Genomic DNA, 27,510 nt, shown 5'->3' on the forward strand with positions numbered 1-27,510 from the left:
TATGACTTCACACTTGACAAGTGGAAAGGGGAAAATACTTAACATGGATATGAATCTATCCTGAGTGGTCGATAACTTTTGCATTCTCAATGCAAAGATTATGACCAAGTGGGTGGACTTGTGGACAGTGGAAAAGTCCAGGCGTTTTCAAGAGAGGGAAGCATGGAAACAAGCACATGGAGAAAGGAGGGCACCCCCAGTGCCTAGACACCTTGCATGTTTCCCAGTTCTCATTAGTGCATAATGGATTCATGAGAGAATGACCAAGGCAAAAGCGCATGGAGAAGACATCACCAACAAAGAATGGGAGTATGCACGAGGCTGCGTACCAAAGGTAGAGTACTCATATACCTAAACCATATTGTCTCGCTATTTGTTGAAATTATCTTTAATATGTATTTGATAAATTAATATATTTTTCTATTTCGTAGTGCCTTTCCTTTAACTCTATTTGGTCAAAGGGTCGTCACTTTCGTACGCGCCACATTGACGAGCGTAGAACCACCATGGATTGTGCCATCATGGGCAACTTTGACACAAACGATGATGAAGCCAGGTACTGCATAACTATTGAAAGGATACTAAAGGTTACTTTTAGAACCTTTCATAGCTTCATCTTCGAGTGCAAGTGGTTTGCAAATGTGTTTAGACGACATGAGAATGGCCTCTACATGGTGGACTCTAGTGTGTATCACACAGGGAGGTATGACAATTTAGTTTTACCGTGCAAGTGTGAGCAGGTGAGTGACATGTACCTTTTTTATTCTTATTTACTTGTTGTATTGTTAGTTATACCAATGTTACTCACTTTGAGCTTCTAATTTATAGGCCAACTATATCCCAACAATACACCAACCAAAACTTTGGTTCCTAATTCCTGTAACACCTCGGGGGAGAACCATTTTTTCCACTAATGAAGTGGAGACTATCTTCGACCCTCTTCCACCTCCGACTTTGGATGATGTGGAAATAGAGGAGAGGGAGGTCAATGAATCAAGTCCGGCGGCAACAAGTCTTAGCGAGGATGATTGTCATGATGATGAAGATGATGAGATGGAGGATGACGAACTCAAAGATGATGAAGCTGGCAATGCATCCACCAACGACAGTTCCGTTTCTCTCTTTATTGATTTAGGAGCCATGGGCTTAGAATTGGATGATGCTTCATGTAGAGATCTTTTGGAAAATGATTCATAAACATTTTGTAGTTATGAAGTTTTTTGATCGTGTAATCCATTCACCTCTCTCTCCCTCATCTTTCTCTCTTTAGATTTGAGAATATGCTCAATTATGTTAATCAATTGACAATGATTATTTTAGTTGTAAACAAGGGGCTGGGTTCGGACGAGGCTGGAGGAAGAAAGACTTTCTGCAGGTCTATCGCCGCCTCGTCTAAATGGTGTTGGAGGAAGAAGAGCGAAAAACAGAGAGAGGTGGAGAGAGACCAGCAGCTCTTCCGAGGGGGGGGGGGGGGGGGGGGTGCTGGAAGAAAAATGGTGGGCCCGGAGGAAGGTGATATCTATTGCAGCAAATAGGCTTTTGCCACGCAACTTAAACGCCCTTGTGGAAAGCATTTCCACCATAGCGTCTGGACCGGGCCTTATATTTCCCGCCTCCTTCTCCCCCTCTCTCTCTCTCTCTCTCTCTCTCTCTCTCTCTCTCTCTCTCTCTCTCTCTCTCTCTCTCTCTCTCTCTCTCTCTCTCTCTCTCTCTCTCTCTCTCTCTCTCTCTTTCTTTCTCTTCATTTTTATAATTGAAAATTATATACAATACTCTTTAATTTTTATTGAGAGGAGGGAAACACGAAAATTTGAAAAGGGGGGGGGGGGGGAGTTAATCCAGAATTTGGGCGACGGATATAACGCCGGTAATGGACGCGGTAATAATACTGGTAATAACAACGGATGCATTTGAGGTAATACTTTAAACACAAAAAAAAACCCCGACCTCCTCTCTCTTGTTTCTCTCATTGAATTTACACCTTCTCTCTACAAAACGCGGTAAAATAGCGCAGTAAACACTTGGAGATTTTCATAGTGTTGCATTGGTTTCTAAAGAGCATCACCAATGTTCGCCTTGTAAATAGCTGCACTAGACCAGCACAGACAGTGACGATACTCTTCAACAGCTGATGCAACTCTAATAACCCTTGATCACTCATGTTCATTTTAGCTTTTATTTTAATTCATTTTATTTTTTACCCAAGAATTGTATTAGATCCACTAGGATTGTATGAGTTTTGTCTCATAGGTCATTTTGGTCTTCTGAAATCATTTAATAAAACATTTCATTTGATTTCTCTCTTCAAGGGAAGAGACATCATTTTCTACTCTAAGACACATCAAACTCCCTTCTTAGAGTGACATGATACAAGTGGGAGACCTCTTGTAGATAGGAGATGAGATCATAGCATAGAGGACATGAGTCAATAGGTGTGGAAGTTCTCTTCAAGAAAGAGTTGCACCCTCTCAATCGTATTTTTCAAAGAGATGATCATTCTAGACATGCATGGGCCAGGGTGAGTGCAGAGATGGGGAGGCCTCTTTATATTGCAACATGTTATCTCCTCCAAAGCACATCTCTCTATGCATGACCCAAGGAGCAGTCACACACAAAGATGAACCCAAGAATCAAGTGACTCGACTAGGGCAAGGAGCCATGCTAAGAGGTTTTCAAGCTTTTGTCTAAACACAACACACTCTACTTTGATACTCAATGTGCACTCTATCTACCAAAATCTCTGATTCTTTCCTTTTTTCCTCTCACCTCCCCACATGAAAATCTTGGAGAAAATCGACTCTACTGACTCCAAACTTCATAGGAAACTTATTGAGACCATACAAAAAATAACAAGGTTGTCACCCTCGCAATACAAAATAGGGAAAAAATGTGATTTTCTTATGTCAACCTGATGCCACATGCAAGCATCCTAGCATAGCAGTATCAAGATGGAAATTTGCATGCCCTAAATTTTTTACCAACATTTTATCATGATTAATCATTTTTTCGTGATTATTCATTTTGCTGTGATGAATCACAATCACTATTCAATGGTTGCACGTAGTCATCCTGGCTAGCGCAGCAGTGTTATAGAGTGGAGATATCGAGATGAAAATCTCCGCGCTCTACTTTTGTATTAACATTTTGTCATGGTTAATCAGTGATGTGTTTAGTCATTTTTATGAAACTTGTGATTGTTTGGGGGAGAACTTCCACGTCTACAAAGAATCCTATATATAACTTGGGCCAATGACCATGAACCTCCACAAAAGAGGGTTACTTTAGAAAGTCGTTCAACGTGTTTATCAAATGTGGTCCCTACATCAATGCATGACAAGTTGATGTTGGTTCATTGGTGCTTTGGCCAATATATATGCAAAATGTGCTCCCCTCCCAAAAGCATAAGTAGGGCATCCTTTTCAAGATGTCATCATCCACTTGACATCCACTCACTAGTAGGGCTTATTGGCATCCACTCACTAGTAGGGCATCCTTTTCAAGATGTCATCATCCACTTGACATCCACTCACTAGTAGGGCTTATTGGCATCCACTCACTACAGAGGCAGTGAGATAAAAAACTTGGTTTCTTCATTTAATATCACAACAAAAAACATTGTAACTTGGTCACTCATTCTTTGAGTTATTTTAAATATTTACAAAGACACACATATATTTGTTTATGCATGTATGTAGGCACTAAGTACGGGAGCATAGCATCTGAAGGTTAGATGCTTCCTCTTGGGTATAGTCCTTTTTTAATCGTGGCATTGCGGTCATTGATCCACTCATGCATGGATTACCGCAAGGTACCTTTGGTTTTACCACGGTTAAGACTGCAATGATATCTAAAGAGGTGCAGTTGACCTTTGGCACTACTAGCCTCTACTTAGGTCTACTAGTATGTGTATGTATCTACGTATTTGTATACTAATATATATATCCTCAGGGAGAGAATTGTAATGTTACGATCAATTGATCACTTAGACATTGAATTTAGGTGCAACCAACACAAAATGATGGCTACATTTATAACCTTAACATATATATATGTGAACATTCTGTTTATGCATGTATGTACGCGAAGCCCAAAAAAGTGGTGCCCAAGTCCAAAGCCACCATGACCTTAGCCGAGACCTCCATGCCTCGGCAGAAGATGTCGTCCATGTTTGGCTTCTCATCTCTGAGAGTGCTTGCTTTACATGGAGGCGCATACATGACTCTGGGATGGAGAGAGAGATATAGAGTGAGAGAAATAGAATTACTTATTGTATTACATTAGAATTGTAATGTTACAATCAATTGATCACTTAGATGTTGAATTTAGGTGCAGCCAACACAAAACGATGGCTACATTTACAACCTTAACATATATATGTGTGTACATATATATCTATTTATGCATGTATGTAGGCACTAAGTACAGGAGCATAGCATCCGAAGGTTAGACGCTTCCTCTTGGGTATAGTACTTTTTTAATCGTGGCGTTGCGGTCATTGATCCACTCATGCATGGATTACCGCAATGTACCTTTGGTTTTACCACGGTTGAGACTGCGATGATATCCAAAGAGGTGCACTTGACCTTTGACACTACTAGCCTCTACTTAGGTCTACTAGTATGTATATGCATCTATGTGTTTGTGTGGTAATATACTTGTGTATGTATATTTAGATTAGTGAGTAGGGTGGAAAGATTAATCTTATATTGCTCTTTGTAATGTAGATGTCTAACGACAGACCGACTGGTGAGGAGTAGCCAGCTGGCTCTTCTTTTGGTTGGTTCACACCTCAGGTGGGCTCCCACCCGGGGTGGAAATCGCCTCCAGTGCACCTGAGTCTTGAGTCGGTGAGAAAAATCAAAGAAATAAATAATATTTCTACGTAGTTAACCATAAACCATGAGTGTCATAGGTTTTTTTTTTTTGTCATTTGCAGGCATGGCCATCCTACACCTACCCTTCTCAGATTCATGCACCAGTCGTAGATCCTGACTTATAGCGGGCTATCTCTTTACGAGAGCAGTATCTCCGTTTGATAGAGGATTTTTTTGGCCGCTACACTCCACAGCAGCTTGCGACCTACGACATTTCTTCGCAAACTACACCATGGGGGAGTCAAGGAGGGACTCCTTACCTACACAGCCTCGCACCGACGACACCTCCCTCTACTCTCCCTTCCATTCATCCTACTCCTATTCCATCACAAGGTCCTACTACCCTTGCATCGTAGGGTCCTACGCCACTCCATTCCACTCCGGCTTTGCCAGAACATCGTCACAACGGACTTCCTCTAGCCGCGCGGATCGACGAGCCTCTCAAGGCAGCGAGCGCCGTGAGAAACGAAGCAGCGGCGTATCTTGTGGTTTCGCATGTTTTGGTAGTTTCGGGGGAACGGAGTCCCCACTTTCAGAGCATGCCGCCCCTGATGCAGAGGACGAGGATACTGACGCACCCGTGCCAGACACACATGGCCGCTACTACAAGGTTAAATATGGCGGGGAGGTTGATTTTGACACAACATAGGGCATGGCATTTCGACACCATCTACAAATTCTTATACATTCAATGTATAAGAATTGTTTTATGAAGTTCAGAGACCAACTTCCCGATCATGCACGGTACATTGAGGACGCTCTGTTAGCTAGATTTCCAAACGCCCCCGATCAACGTTTTTCACAACAATGGTTGGAGGGCTACATAAAGACATTTCTAAAAAACAAGCAGTGCAATGTGCGACGCGCATCAGCCAACCAAGTCAGAGATCTAGACAGGAGTTACCGCGGTGGCAACATGGCAGACACGGAGTGGGAGTGGGCAATTCAAGAGAAGAGCGATCAAGCTACGACGAGCTCATCATAGAGAAAACAACGCGAGGCCCGCGCAAGACAAACTCCCACGCACTATGGCTCAGGAGGCAAGGGATCTTGGAAGGATAAATATGTAAGATTATTTGAATTATAACGTCGATCGTTGATTGTAAAGATTGTAGTTGATAATTTGGTATTGTTATTGCTAACTTAGAAAAATGTCACTCTCTCTCGACCAACCAGAGAGATGGTCAAGTATCGGGAGCAACATACAAAATTTAATAATTGGCGATGGTTTTTGAAAACAACCACATCTCTCGCGAGCAATTCGACGCGGCGGTTGGACCACTACAAGCGGTAAGTTTAAACAAGTAATTTTGTGTCAATTGTTTTGAGCTGTGGATAATTGTTTAATTTGGTTTGTGTTTATGTAGATTCAAAGTGATCCAACATACGTGCCTCTGGACGACGACGAGGATTAGATAAAAAAATGTTTTGTCAAAACTGTCGTAAAGTCCCAATGTGGCACAATGTATATACAATCATTTACTTTTTATTATAACTTTTTTAAATAGTTGATCTTCTACATTTTTAATTGTCAAGGTAAAGTAAATTCAATTTCAGCTCTTTACTATTTTTTATACTTTTCCAAAAAACAATTGATGTCTTATTGTTTTTATGTAGGTCAAAAATAAAGGTGCTCATTTGGGCCACCCAAATTGAGCACCTTTATTTTTGAACTAGCGTTTAGCGGTAATAAACGCGGTAATAGCAATTGCAAAGGTCGCGGTAATAGTAGCGGGTATATTGCTGCCACTATTACCGCGCTTATTGCTGACAAACCACTACTGCATTCGTAGCTACGGTTATTGCCGCCCACACTAAATTTTCTTTCTCCTTTTTCCTTTGTTTTTCCGCGGTAATGTTGGCGGTTTTTGACAACTCCTCTTATAGTGCAATACTTTCTCGGACAACGCCCACTGCCAAGCATCCTCGGGCATTGATGATGATAAATATGATTATTTTAATTTGTCACTTTACATCATCTTTATTTTGCACCCAAACAGTGTATTAGAGTTGGGTTGCACGCTATGCTAGCACGATTAGTGAAGAAAAGAAATTTGCCATATTCAGGAGGTTTCCTGCTTTTTCAGGCTCTGCAAATGCTCCACTAATCCCATAAAAACGAAGGGATTACGCTATTAATCAAGATTCAAGAGGAGAAGAGCTGAGCGCCTTTTTCTACACTTTGTCCAATGGAAGTTCAAGAAGACCAAATACTTTTCAGCTATATTTTTGCAATGCTAAAAATATAGCTTCAGTGCGAGCCTGTTTCTCCTCCCCCCTCTCTTAATCTTACTAGCCAATGAGACTCCGCTCTTAGATCCACCAAGATTGCAATAATGTGGTGTCATAGGTCATTTTGGCCTCTTGAAGACATTTAATCAATATAACATTTGATTTCATCTCTCTCTCTCTCTCTCTCTCTCTCTCTCTCTCTCTCTCTCTCTCTCTCTCTCTCTCTCTTTGATGAGTGTGCAAGCTCTTGCCTAACTAGTAGCTGACATAGCGCGTCAGACACCAGCTAGAGACCCTATCACTGGAATTTCAAATTCCAGCTCTACAATGCTATTGACACCAGTAGCCCTAGCCTCCGAAGTAGCAATTCACGAGTGCGCATGAGCCCCTCTACCAAGCAGACAGCTAATGGAGACGCAGATAATCATGTGTTGCACACCACGTCGATGTTTCACAGCTTGTCCCGTAGCCACTCCTTCAAATATGCCTCTAGCTTCTATGAACTATGATCCGCCATCGCTGCTATCGGTGGTGGCGTGCGTGGATCCTGTCCTCTGCATAGGTCAAGCTCCAGCTTCTCTGATCTGGCAGCTTTACGTGTTGAATTGCCTCACTTGATAAAAGAGATAGCCCCCCGCTCTTCGTCAAAATCGAGAGCTTTGAGGAATTTGATTTCCCCACCTTCCTTCTTTATGTTGATTTCAAAGGCAGTGCTTATATGCCATAGCCATCAGATGGTTCTCGACTAGCTTCTCTTGGGCATTCTACACGCACATACCGAGATAAAAGTAGTACCAGTATTAGTTAGGTAGAGTCTCATGAAATGGTCTATAGCCGATCAAAAGCTGCCTGTGGTTAAGCCATCGACGCATTTACCTGACTGCACCCCATCTTATGTGCGAGTGGGCGGTGTGGATATCCTGTGCACACAATGGATGCTCTTATCATCATGACAGGATCTGGTTGGTTCAACTCTTGAATGGAATCTCAATTTTGAGTTGCAACTACCTACCTGTTCATAGGAGGGCATAGATCAGCTTAAAGAATACTTCAAAAATCAAGCCCTGTTTCTCACACTCTCTCTCTCTCACACACACGCAGGCCGACACCTGTAGAATAGTGACTTATGATATGTTGCAGATGATCATTTTCTCATTAATTTGGAACTTAGGATTAGGCCATGGATCCTGTAAAACATTTAGTGAAGTGATTGCTTGGTTTTTTAGTTTGCTGCATTCGATCATGCAATGATGGAATTGTACTTATGATTTATTAGTTTAGTGTTTAAACAAGAGGCAAATGCAGGTGGCCAAGGGCCACTCCATGCATAAGACATGGTCATTTGTGAACGTACTGCAGGCGATATACTGCTCTTCCATGCAGAGAGTCAATTTAAGTAGCTCAATGTTGTGGAGCTGGCTGATCTTCCGCGGGCAGCGGACGATCAATCTGCTCTCGAATGTTGCTGAAGATAAGGCCAATCATCGACAAAAATAAATTTTGTGGATACAAAGCAAGCAAATAGGTTGAACAAAAATTTAAGGCACAATTCACACTACCTTGAAGAACAAGGTTCCCTTTGCTTGTTTATAGAGACGTCCAACATGCTATGAATAAATTATTTCTTGGATGATTAATGGTTCTCTCATAGAACATAGTGTTTCATTAAGGAATGGAAAGCTTCTGCTTAGTGAATATTTCCTTCAGATCTTGTTACCGCCTTCCTTTAAATTTGAAGGTTTGCAAGCAATCGTTCAGACAGGGAGCTCTGTGTCTAAGGTCAATGTGCTACCAAGATGGGATCACAAAGACCAAAAGCATTACCTCCACTACAAGAGGCTATTCATATTAGCGACGCTCAAAAAAAAATTCCCTGCGTCACTATGAGCATCGCAAATTTCTTTGTTAATTTGCGACGCTCATAGCGACGACGGCTGGGCTAAAAAAGTAACCGAGCGCGCCCAAAAACTCAGATCTCAGATCTGAGTTTTTCGGCGCCCTCAAGCAAGGAGCAGGTAACGCTCTCCCTCTCTCTCTCTCTCTCTCTCTCTCTCTCTTTTTCTTCTCCACACACACACACACACACACACACACACACACGAGGAGAGGAAGGAGAGCCACGTATGCTCCTTCCCTCTCCTCATTCTCATGTTCCCTTCCCCTCTTTCTCTCTCCCTCTTTCTCTCTCCCTCTCTCTCTCTCTCACACACACACACATAGTGTTTTTGAGAGAGAGAGAGAGAGAGAGAGAGAGAGAGAGAGAGAGAGAGTACAAACATAAACAAAAACGCACACACACATACATAAACAAAGAATGCACACACACATTGAGAGAGGAAAAGAGAGAGAGAGCATGCATAAACAAAAAACGCGCGCATTGAGAGAGGAAAAGAGAGAGAGAACATGCATAAACAAAAAATGCACACATTGAGAGAGGAAAAGAGAGAGAAAACATGCATACGATTCAAAAAAACTCACACACATTGAGAGAGAAAGAGAGAGAAACTAATTTAACGTCGTAGGAAACTAATTAAAATTAAAAGACCTAAAGATCTAGCCGACGAGGAGTTGAACTCAAGACCTATTATTCAAGAGGGAAATGGCATAATCAATCTATCATACTTGGCATGGGTGATAGAAAGGTTATACCATTTATCTCTTTTTATTGGCACACACATCCACACACGCGCACACACACAAGAAGAAGAGAGTTATAACGTCGTAGGAAACTATCTTAAAAGACGTTAAAGATTAGGTTATATGTAGACTTACATTAAATTAGATTTAGGTTTATTTTTAACTAGATTTACGTTTATTTACGCTAGATTTAGATTTACGTTATATTAGATTAGATTTAGGTCTCCATAGACTGCGATGCCTGCATGAAGCGGGTGAAGAAAGCCCTCAATCTAATATAGGGTATTGCTGCCTTCACTCATGGTGGGCTCCGTCGATCCAAAAGTACTGGTGAAATGTCTTCAGAAGATAGGGAAGAAGGTGGATCTTCAGGGCGGCAAGAGTCACTACATCCCCGACACAATGACCATCTAGACAACCTCTAGTCATTCAACAACAACTTCAAAGTTAGTAACAAGAGCAAGAACGGTCTAAAGGGCCAATTGCTGTCGTCAGATGTGGATGGAGATGAGGCAGCATCACCGCCGGAAGTTAACTCTCACATCTTTAGTGATGAGAATGCCAACTCTTGCCGAGTTATGTGAAAAATTATGTGTTAAATCAGTTTTAAGGTTCTTATAATCCCTTTTAGTTTAGTTCTTTGTTTTTAATATAACATAATTTACGTTAGATTTAGATTTATGTTATATTAGATTAGACTTAGGTTTATTTAGGTTTACCCACACACACACACACACACACACACACACACACACACACACACACAAGAAGAAGAGAGTTTTAACGTCGTAGGAAACTATCCCAAAAGACGTTAAAGATTAGGTTAGATGTAGACTTACGTTAAATTAGATTTAGGTTTATTTTTACTTAGATTTACGTTTATTTAGATTTACGCTTATTTACGTTAGATCGAGTCCACGCAAGAATTACTTACGGTTTAGGGTTTAGAGTTAGACGAACAGTGAAAAGATCTACTGTGAAAAGATGTTAAGATGTTGTGAAGTGCTACAGCTAGAGAAGAGGCAAAGGGGTTTTGTCCACTACATGCAGTATCATGTAGACGTGGGTGTGTAGATTTCTTGTACCCACAAATATAGGTATTGACCAATAAAGACGATATTATAACCCGGTGGTTCTGATCTTCGTGCACCTCTAGACCGAGGTGTGCAGGGATTGGACATGACTAGAGAATATGAGGTAAAGAGAGAGAGAGAGAGAGAGAGAGAGAGAGAGAGAGAGAGAGAATGCCAATAGAATATTAAATTTGTTGTCCAGGTTATAAGTTTTTTATCCTCATTATGAGTAGTGACGAGGATGTGGGACCGTCCAACCGAAACACCTATCTCTCAACGAGGTCTTATGTCCTTGTAATCAATGCAAGCATGTTGTGCGACGGACAAGACGTGTTTCTTTGCAGCACGTTCGCGAATTTGGCGAGTTCGATCCATCTATTATAGATCGAGTTGTTGCCAATTATAACTCGTCGGACTCTGACGCTGGCCAACAAGCAGCAATCTTGCAACCCAATAGACGTGTTCGCAGGCGCTTTGGTCAAGCAGCATATGTGAGGCCACAAGATGTAGCCTCTGACAGCTCGGGGGATGATCATGCAGAGCACATTCCCAACGAGGCAATGTTTGAGCCCGAGATTGATGAAATGATCGAGACGATCATGGATTCAGAAAGGCTTATCTATGATGATATGAAAAGTGAAGCCGATACGCCATTGTATAATGGAGCACGTATGTCTAGATTGAAAGCACTCCTGGTTCTTCTCAACATGCAGGCAAAGTTTGGATGGAGTGACACTAGCGTCACAGCGCTTTTCAGGTGATCTATTACAATTAGTTTACTTTAATAAAACTCTAAATGTATAATGATCTGATAGATTTTTACATGACTGTATCATATTTTTATGTTGTGTAGATTGCTGAAAGAGCACATACTACCAGCTGACAATGTGATGCCAGATTCCCGAGATGAAGCAAGAAAGATTTTGTGAAACTTGGGGATGGATTACAATTCTATCCATGCTTGTTCTAATGACTGCATTCTTTTCAGAGGGGAATACATAGACATGGAGAAGTGTCCGAAATGTGATTCTGAAAGATATCGAGTAGATCTCCATGGGACAAAAATTCCACAAAAGGTTTTGCGACATTTCCCTCTGCTTCCTCGCATCAAGCATTTCTTCGAATGTAAGTCCATGGCCGCCCTAGCATCATGGCATGAGGAGAATAAATCTTCGGATGGTGTGCTACGAATTCCTGCAGATTGCGTAGCGTGGAAACATATAGATGGAACATGGTCGGATTTTGCTAGGGAAGCTCGAAATTTGTGCTTAGGCCTGGCTATGGATGGCGTAAATCCATTTGGTCAAAGATCAACATCTTACAGTGTATGGCCCGTTGTCATCGTCAACTACAACATTCCCCCGTGGTTGACTACGAAGAAGGGGCACCTATGGCTAAGCTTGATTGTGCCAGGGCGATATAAAGTGGGGAATATGGATGTGTATCTTCGTCCACTATTGGAAGAGCTACAACAATTGTGGATTGGCATAGAGGTGGTGGATATGAGCCGACACACAGGACGACGGAATGCTTTGATCAGAGGCATTCTAATGTGGACCATGCATGACTATCCCGGGCTAACAGAATGCTCAGGTGATCTATTGACACTCCTCACTTACACACTGTAAATCTTGTTTTTTCCCATAGTTGATCTATTATCATGTGTATACATGCAGGGCTTCAAACAAGCGGATACAGAGCATGTGTCACATGTGGACCTAGACTGAATGCACGTAGGGCACCCTCACTGAAGAAGCAAATCTACGAAGGTCATCAAGCGTATCTTCCAGAGAATCATGTGTTACGCGACGGCTTTTTGGGAAGAGAGCCACCAAGGATGTCTGCACAAGCATGGTTAGAGCAGAAGGAGATGTGTGATGACGGATTGCCTCCAGGGATGAAGAGACTATCTCTATGGTACGAGTTACCATACTGGCCCCGACTCATGATCAATCACTTGCTCGATCCAATGCACATATTCAAGAATGTGGGTAATCTACTATGGGACCATCTGACCGGCAAGAAAGATACTTTGGGAGCCAGAGTTGACCTTAGAAATGTGGATCGTATGGAGCAATATTGGCCGCAAACAGCGTCTGATGGATCGATAAAACTCCCCAAAGCACCATGGATTTTCACAGGAGCCCAAGAACGCAAAGTAAAAGAGACCATTCGATCTTTGCGGACCCCCACTGGTGTAATGCACTCGCTCCGAACGTGTTTTACTAAAGAAGGAAAGCTTACCGGTTTGAAGTCACAGGATTGGCATAAAATATGTCAGGTACGTTCATAGTGGACTTTAATATCATTGCATAAAATGTGGACTTTAATATCATTGCTGCACATACGTTACAGTTTATTTTACCGGTTGCCATTGAGGGATGTTTGTCTCTCGACATCCGTAACACAATCTACAAACTTGCAAAGCTGGTGCAATGGATCTCACCAAAGGAGATCAACGTAGACTCCATACCATTCGCCAAACTAAATGCTGCGGAGCTTGTGTGCATGTTTGAGAAACATTTTCCTACTACAATGCTAACCATTCAAGTGCACCTTCTTGTTCACATAGTTGATGAGGTGGAAATAGCTGGCACAGTTCATTCCAGATGGATGTTCTTCTTAGAACGTTTCATGAAAACGCTTAAGGGATATGTGCGTCAAAAGGCACGTCCGGAGGGTAGCATGGCAGAAGGTTGGTTGGTATCAGAGTCCCTAGTGTACATTAGAGAGTGGCTAGACGGATTTGATAAATCCCGGGACACGCTATGGCGAACCATAGATGATGAGCGCATATCTGGGATTTTCATGTGCAATCTCGGTGTTGAGAAGAAGATGACGGAAGATCTAGAGGCTAAAATCAACCGATTTTGTATGCTTCACAATCCAGTGATGCAAAAGTGGATTTCACAATATGAGGATGCAAAGCAAGAGCAACAAAGGGCACGAATCGAGTGGAGACGGGGAAGACGACCACCGATGCACTATCCAGCGGTTCTGGAGAGCCTACCAACCTTCATGAGCTTAAGATGGTTGCACAACCAATTGAAAAGCGCACAACAATGCGGTGACGAAGTGGCTGAGGAAGAGTGGGAGTACTCTCGGGGTTGCGCGACCAAGGTAAGTTTGCAATGTACGACTAGCTAGTGACTTTATTTCTAAACGTTTGAACGGCCACTCATAATCTTTGTTCGTTGTAGTATAAGTCATACACAGCAGCATGGTGTAAACGTCGACATTTTAGGGTGGAACGAATCGACAAAAAGCATTTTACTCAAGATTGTGAAATCATGGCAAAATTTGAACAGTCTAGTCGACGACGTTCCTCTGATGCAGATCCTGTGGTGGCGGAACTCACTTACTTCGGCACGCTGCAAGAGATTTTGAGGATCGATTACAGAGGATTTTTTGTCGACTTGTTCGACGTGCAATGGTTCAAGATAATCATGGAGGGTCGCAACGCTACTCTGCGTAGAGGAGAGTCTGGTTTTCTTGAGGTGGATTCTACTAAGAAATGGACTGACCTAAGAGACACTTTTGTACTACCCGAGCATTGTGAACAAGTAAGTATGTAAATAGTTAACATCCCCCTTTTACAAGTTATGTGCTTGAAAGCTCTCATGTAAGTTATGTGGCTCTGACAGGTAATATTTCATCCTACAAAGTCTACATCAAACTGGTGGTATGTCATAGAGGTAGCCCCTCGTAGTGCAAGGACGTATGAAGGCTACCATGTGCCAATCACAACGGCATCAATGGAGGAGATCAGAGAAGATGCTCAATCAGAAGCCGCTGCGGTGGTGCCAGACGAGCATCAAGATGCTACTACTCTATATGGGGTGCATGCAGAGGAGCTACAAAATGAAACAGAGGATATGTGTTTAAACGGAGAGCTCTATATAGATATAGGAAGTTATGCTGAGTTATGCGAGGATGAGAGAGAGATCTCTTAAAGCCACAAATATTGTATTTGAACAATTTTGCTCCGTGTTGTAAAAGCTCTGGCTCTCTAAGTACCTTCCATGCTGTATAACGCTCTTTTCTACTCGCGCTCACATCTTTTGATTGAAAATTTTGAGTTTTCGACTTGCCTCTTCTATCACTCAATTCATTGCGTCATTGTATTTATATGCGTCATTACGTCATTGTATTTAATGGTCTTTGCGTCATTGTCTACTCTATTCATTCAATATTAAGTTTAAATATTTGTGTGTTTAATGCAGGTATGGATAATGAGGAGTTTCTTTCTTCTTTGTCATCGCAGCAGAGACAGTGGTACATGGAGCGTCATCGCTCTGGCGCATCATCGCGCGTTCCTACTCCATCCGCATCTCCCTCTCTTTCGGAGCATTCGGCGCGCTCCGAAGCTTCGGCATCGACGAGACGAGCTTCACACTCTTCTAGACACTGGCGCTCTAGTGGTGGCGGTGGCAGTTGTTGTGGGGATTCCGCCACCGATGCCTCCACACCGCCTCGTGTTCGACGAGGCTCTTTACCCTCCCCTTCTTTGCCCGCCCCCACACCAGCCACAGCATCACCATCTACGCCAGGTTTTGCACGGCTGACTGTTCCTAGAAGCTACACACCTCTACCTACTCCGCCAGGAGCCACCCCTCTCGACACTCCTCGCTTCGGGGCCCAGACGCCGGTGGAGACACCTGACGTCCGTACCCCCATCGACACGCCGCTAGAGACCCCTGCTGGGACACCTAGGTTCACGCGTCACCGGCCAGAGGGCTTGTCTTACTCCATCGACTTCAGCGGCGGCATCATCATGGATGATGACGGCAAGAAGGTGATCTCGCGCATGCGTGGTCTTTGCTCTTAGCTGTTTAGACACTACATACTAAAAAAATGGAGTGAAGTACCAAGTGATTTAAAAAACAGAGTCATCAGCATACTTCATGATGAGTTTCCCATTCCAACACGGGATCAGCGCTTCAATGAATACCTGATGAAGATTCGAATGTGCGAATACTGCAAACACAAGCGTTCCGAAGTGCAAAAAGCAATCAAGAATGGGTGGAACAGGCCAGATTGGCTGGCCAAAGAAGATTGGAAGAATGCGAAGAAAGCAGCGCGCGAGAATCCCGACAAGTGGAAGCAACAAAAGGATGCAGCCAGAGCGCGAGTAGAGGTAGGGAGCTCGCACCACTTGGGGAGCGGTGGATGGGCATCATTTGAGGCCGATTTTGTAAGTGTTTTCACATTGCACTTTATGTTCGATAGTTTAGGGTTTATGAGTTTTTTAATTCTAACATAATGAAATCTTTGTATGTTTTGACAATGGTCGATGACAGGACGTGATCCCACACCGTACGAGCGCGAGTACGCAGGCAGGAAGGGCTTAAACGCCCTGATGGACATTCTCAGTTCTCGCGGCGGCATGGTTAGTATTAGGGTTTACTCTTTTTTATTTTTTGTATTGTTTTATAAATGTCGTTATATGTTTATACTTACTGAAAGCTGCCTTATTGTCTTTTTTGGCAGAATCCGACAGATACGCCGCTTGGACGCGATGAGACGTCTGACTAGACGACGTCAGTTTAGCCGTAGCTAGATAGCATTAGTTTAGGGTTTCTCATAGCTTATGTATCATGAGACGGATTTTATACGTCTTTTTGAACCATGTATATTATTACATTTGTCACCGCAATTCCTTTTGCCAATCAATTCTTTATGCCTATGATGTTGTACAATTGTCATTATTACATTTGCCAATCAATTCATTTTGCCTATGATGTGTACAATTGTCAATTTTGCAAACAATGCGTCTTGTGGGTGACTATTTTGGGTCTATCATCTACCCTTGCACTTTTTTTAAAAAGTGAATCAAGTACAATATGGTTGATGGGTGGCAGGGCATTGTTGAATGCCCTACCACCAAAAAAAATTCTCTCGGGCGTCGCTATAACCGTCGCTATTTATGGCTCTGTAGCGTCGCTATGAGCGTCGCTATAGTCTTCAGTGTAAACGTCGCTATAACCGTCGCTATGAGCGTCTCTATAGCGATGCTTATAGCGACGCATATAGCGACGCTCGTAGCGACGGTTTTAGCGACGCCGGGGGTTATAAAAACCCAGTGTATTTCCGTCGCTAACAGCGTCACAAGAGCACACAACCTCTTGTAGTGCTCCTTCATCTTACTCTATCCTTTGCTAACCACATTTTACATTCGAATGATTGTGTTTATGTGTCTAATAGTTTAGAAACAATAGAAGATGTTGGTGATGATTTTTTCTATGCCACACCATGTAACAAAAATTCAAATCTATTACATTTAAATGTTAATACTGATGAAGATGAAAAAGCAAACATCCTCAAAACAGGGAAAACAACCAAGGCACCAGAACCCTGTCTACAAACACAAGGGTTGGTTGAGCAAATGAGACACGAGTATTCAAAGGATACATTCATCACTGTATATATGAAAGATAGAGGTAAATCTTGCAGGTGGTCCAAACTACCGAAGGTTTGTGAACCTCCCAAAATGGTTGAAGATCTCCCAATCGTCTATAATGGAAATGTTTGTTTTGAGCTTCCTCCAACACATGACAATAAAAGTATGCTTGGTATGGATAAAAATTATGATGGTCACCTTTGATTCGACCAACATGGCCATAGATTGCACAATGCGTTTGGGCTATTGTCTTGGAAGTCATCAATGTTGCACGGTGACATGTCCTTTTTACCTGAGTGAAAGAAAATACAATGATGCCATCATCTGGACAGACAAATCAGCATGTGTTATCTTGCCAGCAAAGGAAAAACTAAAATAAATTGCCACTATTGTGAGAAAATCGTCACTTGTTCACATGTTTGGAAGTGTATGATCTATTATGTGATTCCAAAGGAAGCCACAATAACACGTTTGGTGATCCATCTTGTGATGCATGACCATAATGTTCATCCAGGTACTAGGAGGACAGCCCTTGAAAAGGTGCACAGTCTCATTAACACCGTTCTAAAGATTGAGAAGGGGCATCCTAGAAAGGTATAGATGCTAGTTTCTAGAGAAATCTTATTCCAATTTTTGACTAAAGAAGACAATTTGGAAGCCACTGATGTAGAGCTTAGCCATTTTCTTGAGGAAATGATGCCACTTTTTCAAAATAGGGAATTCAAAAGTATTGTATCAAATGAGAAAGTTAAAGAGGGACAGATTGTTGGTGATGGATATGAAAATATACTATTGTTGCAGAAGGGGTGTGTTTCCCCATTCTCTCATAAGAGTTTTTTTTGTGGTTAGGTCGACCTATGGATAAATGTTACATGTTCAAAATGTCCACAAAAGGGCTTGCTTCAGGAGTTGAACTTGTCAATCAAATGAGGTGAGGAGGGACAGGAGATTTGATAAGTGCACGAGTGCATTTGATCACACCCACCGGATTGGCGGATGGGCAACTATGTCATGCTTGATTTATGATCCTAGGTAAGTGAGCTCATTAAAACATGTTAGAAAGCGTACTCTGATAAGAGTCGTCTTTTACACCTATTTGAATTTTGTATATAGCATGAGAGCATTGCAGGTGATTGCAATATCTGACAGGGACAATATAAAGGCTTTAGAGAGATGGTTTAATTGGTGGGAGAAATGAATTGCCATTGGGAAAGCGCTACACCAATGATATAACAATCTTTTCTTTGATTCATATAGCATACATGAAAATAGAGGTTAACATATATATATATATATATTTTCCCATAATGTATTTATAAGCCAGCAAGAGTCCATGGGAGAAAGCTCAAATTCCAAGCATAAAGTTGTCAGAGAGAATCCATGCAAGTTGCTGGCAAGTGAAGGTGGAAAACATAAAATCTCGCTTTATGATGCATGCGTCAGTGATGTGTTAAATGCGTACATTCAATGTGCAAAAAGATTGGGATATAGCTCAAGCAGATTCACGAGAATTGGTCCTTCCATTGAAGCAATGATGACCAATGCCAAAAGAAAAGAATCTCCAAATTCAACTCATATTGCAAGACGTTGAAAGGCTTGGCTACTAGAAGTCCTTTTTATGAAGATACTATGATGGGAGGTGACAAAGAGATTGTCCAACGGAAGAAGAAATAAAGTCATGCCAGTACGAGTTCACATAAACTTGGATATGTAATGGAATCAAGGAAGCACAAAACCAAAGGGAGACCATGCAATATACAGTTTCCTAGAGAGGATAATGAAGATATATATGTCAGTGACAATGAAGCAAGAGAACACATTTCAAAGAAGGAAGGAGAGAATTAAGAAAGGTGTGTTCAAGAGGTCAAAGTTGCACACAAAGAGTGGACTTTACAAAGGATTCCAACCAATTTTGTGAGCAAATGCTTCGGAATGGAAGGGAAGAAAAATTGTGGTAATAAGTTACAAAGACGTCAAGTGGGATTGATTGCACCATGTTTTTGGTCTAAGAAAACATTTATGGACAAGTTGATTGCACAATGGATATGGTTCTGCAATCATGATGTAAGCCATACACTAAAAGTACAGAGAAAATTTAAATTTTCACATTCCATTCCTACATTCTAGCGAGTGGATATTGGAACCAACTTATCAAAAGAAGATAGTGACCGCTTGGTGTGAAGTGGTTTTCAATTTGTAGATTTTGCAACACCACCATGAAACATGTACAATACATCTACTGCTCTTACGGAGGGAGGCTCTAGTATCACGAAGCACAAGTGGAGGCATGGTATTTCCAAATAAGCACAAAAGAAATTGGAGTCAGCTGCAGGTATGCTTGCAACATTCTTGGAAGAGAAACTAGAAAGCAAACAACACATAGTTTTTTGAGTTTTGACAATGAGTTGTTATGATGTACACATAAAGGAAGAACCTAGTTGCTCCTGCCCCAATTTTTAGAAGAGAGGATATTCCTCACAGAAATATTTTTTGGCATGTAAACACATGTACTATATGCATGTGCACATACTTGGGCTTCAACCAAACGAGCACACGGTCATTCATTAGCCTGCACTAACTCCCATAGACCTTGCATTTGTGTTGGGGCCAAACTCGCAAGATAAACCCTATGGTGTAGTGACCCAAACCTTGTGCGTCAAACTATACCTTCTCTTATGTATGAGTTGCGAGATTACTTCTCCCCACCTTTTGAACATTTGCTGGATCCCTTTTAGTTATATATGTATTCTTTGTGGTATCTATCTTGCCAAATATACAACCTCAAAGATAGGTCATTTGGAAACTTGTACATGCTATTTGGTGTGTATCATATTAGTAATGTCACTTTTTGGTGAACATTTTTTGTGTCGTTATAAAAGGCTCTAAATCTAAAGTCAAGTTATTGCAAATGATGTTTTTTTGGTGTGTATCATATAATAATGTCTCTTTTTTGAATTAACAATTTTTATGCATTAGGAAAGGCTCTAAACATAAAGTCAAAAAGCTCGCAAAAATGGTTTTGATTGCAAAAGCTCGAAAACGGAACCTCGCAAATAGCTTGCAAATGAAACATACTCGATAATTAGAATACAAGGAATAAGAATGTGATGATCTTGTGCCAATGTTTCCACCTAAAATAGATGATAATGAAATGGAAATATATGTTGATTTAAATGAATATTGAACTTGCCACCTATATATTTGTGGCACATGTCAAAGGATGTGTAAGTTCAAAGGGCCATAATTTGAAATAATGTGCATAGGTAAAGTTTCAAAGGTTAGATGCATAAGACTCAATGCCATAAGGTACATAGCATCACATGCTTAGTCACAATTATAGACGTGTATATACCTTATTAATAAGTTATGGACCTATACATAGTGCCATGAGTTTTTTTTTTGGCATGTCCATAGAGATACTTTCTCTTTTTGTTGCCTAAAATAGGAAAAGAATTGAATTGTATTTTCAAGCTTTTTTTGATAAGCCAAAAATGTTGATTGGTTGAAATAAGATAGTGGTCACTCATTTCAATGACTAATGTGTAAATTAATGATGGAGTTTAAAAGTGCCTTGATTTTTAAATAGGAAGTGAATGCTCATTGACCAAGGAAAGGATTTTGGGTTGAAAGCATGAAACGTTGAAGTTTGAACTAAACTTTTACCTCAAGTAAACTTTTCCTAAACTTGTAACATTGGTCTTGTGTAGAGAGAGTTCACATGGAAAAAATAGATGGTTTATTTTTAAGCTTATATCCGGTTTTTTCTTATCAGAATATTATTTACATTATTGAATGTTTTTTTTGGAAAACCAAGAGCTATCTCGGCCTGCTCCTTGCTTGTTCTCTTATCAGCTACATATAGTTAGCCTGTGTCTAATGCCATGTAGATGAGAGATTTCACAATATACCAAAATTTTGTCTGTTTTTTGAACCCAAAGACTCACATGGTACATTCTATGCTAGTCGGTAGATTCATCATACAGTGTTCCGGACCATGCAAATTTGTTTCTACTCAAGGTTTTTCAAATTAGAGTATTTCTCCTCTCTTATGCCTTATACGAATACCGAACAAGTATAACACTTGTAAGGAATGTTATGCAGAACAGAGTCTTATGACCAATCGATCATAAGTTAATAGGCATGCATATCATAGTTTCTGTACTAATTTAAATCCACCAAAAGCAAAATGTCAGAAGAAAAAATGTCAAAAAATAGTGTCTGATTATCGTTGTTGAGATGAGTAGTAGCTCCAATCTTTCTTATATGTTTCTTTGCCACCACCAAAAGATACTACAGATCACGATTCTAGGTGATCGAAGGCCATTGTGTGATGGGGTAGTTTTGTTAGCAACGGCTAACACAGGTTACACGGAATGTGCGTCAAGAGGGAGATATCTATGGTTGTGCATAATATTTCCACTCACTTTGTATAAGTTTTGGATTTACTTGGAGTTTCAAAGTTGTAAATGCTAGTTTGAGGGCTCAAGCTTAAACCAATAGTAGAAGGGATTGTGGTGAAAGCCCATAAAAGTAAGCCTTTAGACAAGGAGGATTCATTCTTGAGTATCTACTCTTGAGGATCCACTTTTGAGAGCTCCCTCTCTCTTGAGTGTTCACTCTTTGGCCTAGCGTTGAGCTTAATGTTTATGCTTCAAAGGCTAGTGCTAACCATTGTAATGAGAGTAAGCTCTTCTTGATTAATCTAATCCTTATTTTCTCATTAGTCTCTTCTTCTCTACATTTCATCTTGTCATGAAGTAGTATTACACTTTCATTATTCTAGATTTGAGAGATGTATGTACTTCTTGCTAGTAACAGCTCTTATCTCTCTACGAGCAATTGATTTATGATATTTAGCATCACAAATTAGGTTGATTAATTTGGGTCTTAATCTTGTAATTTGTGTGTGTGCCCTATTCTTTGCTTGTGTGTAGATAGGTTTTATGAAGCTCTAGCACCATTCACATCGTGTGTGTAGCTATTGATGAAGTGTCGTAATTGACATGTGGTAATTAGTGTGTGCTTATCATTAGTGTGCTTGGGGTTTCTAGTCTGTGGCAAGTCGGACTTCGGTGGACTTGATGTGTGTAGGAGTTAGATTAGTGATTAGAGAATGATTAGAGTTATTCTTGCAATGGCTAATCTCTACTTACATTGAAGAGTTGATCTCTTCAATCCTCTATCCTATTCATCCGATGCTCGTGCTTCCATGCCCTAGCCGGGTTGCCGGATCAACGGATTTGATAATTTTGTGTGGCTTGCAATTAGGTCATGGTACAATGCCTCCCTACATTTGGCACCATTGCCGGGGATCGATAACCTAAGCTAGTGAGTTTAGGATGTGTACAATAGAGTAATTTCACTACTAATTCTGCTGGTTTTTTAGTGTGTGTAACTCGATTTTGGTGTGATTTGATGATGTTTGTGCAAGACATTGATGCTAATGTTGAGTTATGAATACCCCAAACCCCCAACTCCACCCCCAATTTCACTAATTTCATGCTAACCCTTGCTAATTTCGCTTCATTTCCATGCTAATATTACTAATTTCATACTAATTTTTACTAATGTTGACTAGCTTTGCTAACCTAGCCACTAACATTTGAAGTGCAAAGTATGTGCTTAATTTGATGATTCGAGTGTTTGATTTTGACCTACAAATGGTCAATTTTGGAGCCGATTTGATGGTGCACACACTTGTGTGTGCAATGATGCGACTTCACGTGGAGCAAAGGAATAGCTTGGAGTGTAATTATGATGTAAGTGCACTCACTTGTTATGTCAATTCTTGATTGATTAATGAGGTTCAATGTTGTTAATCATTTGCTAAAATTAGGTGCGTAACACAAATTGACCTACACTTTGCACCTAATTTGATACACTTTGAATGAAATTGATAGTCAAATTGTGACTAATGAACTCATGTGTGTGCATACACCAAAGAGTGAAAAAACTGTCAAAAATTTCAAGTGTGTGTGCACCTAATCTTGAATGTGTGCATACATAAAAATTGATGGAATTGATGATACATGAGTATGAAAGCATGTAAAGTATGTGTATATTAGCATAATTCAATCATTGGATAAGCCTAATTGCTAAAAATTTGGGCAAAATTTGAGTGTGTGTGCCTATCCAAGACTACTTGATTTTCTATGATTGGTGGTGGCACCTAAATGATTTTTACTTGAAATGATCATAAAAAGTGTGTGAAAACATTAGTTGTAAGCCTAAATGCATTTCCAATTGAGCCAAATTTGAATTTTGGTGCTTAATTTTTGAGTGTGTGCATTGCTTGATTGGGTAAAAATAGTGTGATTTTTAAAAAATTGAACATGCATTCATTCATTTATGCTTGATTGAGTTTGCAATTTGTGCATTCCAATGTGGAATTGATGTAATTTTTTCATAAAACTTTAGCCTAATTTTGGGTGTATGTGTCTACTCAATGGCATGTGCAATCCGGTGCTTGAATGAATAATTGGTATTTTTACCAATTATGATGATTAATTTGGCCAAATAGTTAATGTATGCATCACAAATTGGCTTCAAGAATTGAGATTCATCACTTAATGACAAATTCACTTGAATTTTGATGATGAGGGCCATTGGAGATGAGCAATTGATTTTGCAATGATTGATAAATGGGATCAAATTTGCAAATGTGAGAAAATCATGCATTAATCAAACAAGTGTGCGTTTTTTGTTGAATAAAAATTGATTCAAATTTGACTTCAATTCCAAACATGCTTATGCATTCCAATCAATTATAATGCATGTAAAAGGAATTTTCAAAACTAAACAAGATGGACAAAAAATTGAAGGAAATTCATGAATATGTTTACGCAATGTCAAATTTCCTTGTAATTTGGATGCATGACATGCTAAAGTGTGTTTTGGAATTACTTTATATGCATTTCTTGTAATAAGGTCGAGTGACCAAAGGAATTCAAACAAGTTTAGTTACGAGCAATTTTTGACCTATGATTGTATACAGAGAAAGAAGAATTGTGCATAAAACACGATTTTGGTAACCATGTGCATGAGACATCACGATTGAGGATTGTTAGAAGTTGTTTAAATGAAGCCAATATGTACACACCCACATTGTGCCTTCACACTCTCAAAGCATGCCATATCCCGCCACGCACACTTTCTGCGGGACTGAGATCTTATTGAAAGAAATGGGTTTTTTTAATTTAAAAAAAACAATAAAATTAAAAAAAGAAAAAGGTATCTGGCTGCTTTTGATGCACCACCTTTGCCCTCACACACACACACACACACACAAACTCATTGTCGAGCGTTTGTGGTCCCGCCTTGGCTCCAGCATGCGCTGCACGCCCTATTTTGTCTCATAGGCCGCAGCTCCCGCAACTACTCACCTGCCACTCGTAGCTGCAAAACACACACACACACACACACACACGATGGACGCCAGTTGCTTGTCATGAATCTCTAACCACACAAACACACACTATACATACACTCAGTGACTCAGGCTGGGCGCCGGTTGCTAGATGAAAATGAGCGTGCTGTGGGCCTTTTCTGCTGCTAACACAACAACCTAAGGCACTGTCGGGATTTGAACTGGCTCACACGGGCACCCACATACACTTACACACACTCGCTACATGCTTTTCAGTCGGCTGCCCGTCATTTACCTTGCCCCTTCCTGCTCCTAATCGTTCTCTCTCTTCCTCATCCCGTTGCAGCACGTTCATTATGGATAGCTGGCCACTGAGTTCGCCAGAGATCTCGCCATGGCCCCCACACAGGTGTGTATTTATTGGCACGAACAGCAGGAATATCAAGTTTGAGAAAGCATTAGACTTAAAGACTTATCATATCGCATGAGAATTCCACCAAGGTGTTGAAGCAGATACGTCCATTGCTCGTAGCCAGAGCAGGTCAAAGGTCACATCGTCTCATCACCACATAGAGGATAGACATTCCATTAGAAAGGGAGCCACTACAAAACAAACTGCTGCAGATGCGTCGACTGTGTGCTTGCTTGGCTTGGTGGTGCACCCCACAACACAACATGCTCAAACATCTCTCTCTCTCTCTCTCTCTCTCTCTCTCTCTCTCTCTCTCTCTCTCTCTCTCTCTCTCTCTCTCTCTCTCTCTCTCTCTCTCTAGTTTTCTGCATAGGCTGCGGTTCAAAGTCCAGACAAAAGAGATAAAAAATAATGAGCTCATGTTTGGTGGACAATGAAATTTTAACTTGATTTGGATGTAAAAAACCTTGCATAGTACTAAAATGGATCTTGATTGATGGCAAAGACTTAAAAATTTCGAGCTTGTGATTTGTTGTGAATTCTTTTAATGCTTGAATTGAATAAAAAATCTTGGAAAGCATTAAAATTGAGCTTGTTTTGATGGCCAAGAGTGAGAATTTAACTTTTGGGCTTGTGGTTGATCATGACATTTTTAGTGCTTGTATTGATTCACAAATGCTTTCATGCACTAGCAATTGAGCTTTATTTTGAGGGGATGTGGCAAAGTGTACTTTCATTGATCCAAGAAGGGGTCATCATTGCAAAATATTGCAAAATTTGGCTACTTAGAGCCATTCCAATTGTTTGGATTAAAGTTGTATACATGCTAGCTCATAGCTTGGTGAAAAATGAATTGAGGCTAGTGTTTAGCCAACTTTTTGAGCTTTCAAGTACAAATTTGGCTATTGAGAGCCATTCATTTTCAGTTCATCAAGTTGCAGTCATCTCTAGCTCATAGATTGCTCTTAAATTGAAAATCTCATGTGAGCTAGTTGTTAGCCAACTTTTTGAAAAGCTTTAAATTGTAAAATTTGGCTTTGAAGAGCCACTTCATTTCATTCAAAGTTGCATTATTTTCAGCTCTTCGCTTGTTTTAAACTCCATATTTCATTAAGCCAGAAACTAATTGACTTTTGAATCATGCATGAGAGATTATAAATTTTGTAAAATTTGCTTATATAGAAGCATTTTATCTCTCATTGTTGTTATGTATGCATAAATTTGCTATCAAAGAGCATCATGTGCTTAACCAAAGGTATTTTTTCCCTTGGGTTTTTTCCCTTTGGCAAATTTGGGTATTCAAGACCCTAGCTTTAGGTTTTCATTAATGTTTTTTGTGTTCATTTGGCTTTTCAATAAATGGCTTTTGTAGCTTGTGTTTACACTTAGCTTCAAAAAGCTTCTTTTGCAAATAAAATGGATCAAGAGGCTTCTCTACACAAAGGGGATGATTTCTCAAGGATGCTCAAAAGAGCACGAATAAGTGTAATCCTTCCATGATTTTGCTCTTTTGTTCATATCTTCATGCTTGGCTCAAGTAATTTTTGCTTCTAAGCTATGGTTTTTTCATGTTCAAAAGATAGGCATACTAAAGTTTCAACACTTTTGCTTTGTGAAAATTAACTCATCAAAAAATTAGGTTCTATGTGTGCTAATCATAGTGGCCTTGACCTTAGGTTAATATAGGTTCATTTCTCATTAGTCCTAGACTCTTAGTGATAGTCTTAATACTCCATTCATTTTTAACATGACCAAGGGTTATGATTAGGCTTTAGTCTTTTTAGTCCAATTGCCATTAGCATCTCAATTTGGAAGCAATAAAAGGTGCTAAAAAATGAATCAATGAAGCAAAGAACTATCAAGAAAAAGTAGCAAAAATGCTAGTAGACACATGAAAAGAAAATTTATATATTATGTTGTGTCTATGTGAGGCCTAGCACCTTATTGGCACTTGGCAAGCGAGGTGAATCACCTTGGCTCGCTTGGTCTAGTCCCTAAACCAATGCCCTAGGTTGATAGGGGTTAGCCGTTGCCTTGGTAGGCTAGTAGGCTTTTGGAACACCTTCTTGAGGGTTCAAGGACGTCGAGAGTCGCACCTAGACTTGCCTTGGGGTGGTAGCCTTGTGATTGTGCTTTACTTTTTTTGATGAATGACAAGAACAAACCTTCCATGAGATTCAAAAAAGCTTTGACAATGTACTAATAGATTAAGAGCTTTTTTATAGCCCTTATACATGATAGGCTTGAACGATTTATTAAGATTGGTCACATAGTTTTTAGACTAGTAGGTGTATGAACTTGAATTAGCTTAGGGTCATAATTGATTGCTTGTGTTTCATGCTTAAAACTGAAATTTCAAGTGGTTTAATCTTCATGATAGTTTGAGTGTTTTTTTTGCTTTATGATGTCTAGTTTTTTACTATGATTCACCCATCTTTTAGAAGCAAAAAATTCACTTTGCATGATTATTCATTGTACTTCATGTTTTGTATCCTTGTTGGCCTTTGATGCTCATT

Source organism: Adiantum capillus-veneris, chromosome 18 (assembly GCF_014529385.1).
Source record: "Adiantum capillus-veneris isolate H3 chromosome 18, ASM1452938v2, whole genome shotgun sequence".
Classification (NCBI taxonomy): domain Eukaryota; kingdom Viridiplantae; phylum Streptophyta; class Polypodiopsida; order Polypodiales; family Pteridaceae; genus Adiantum; species Adiantum capillus-veneris.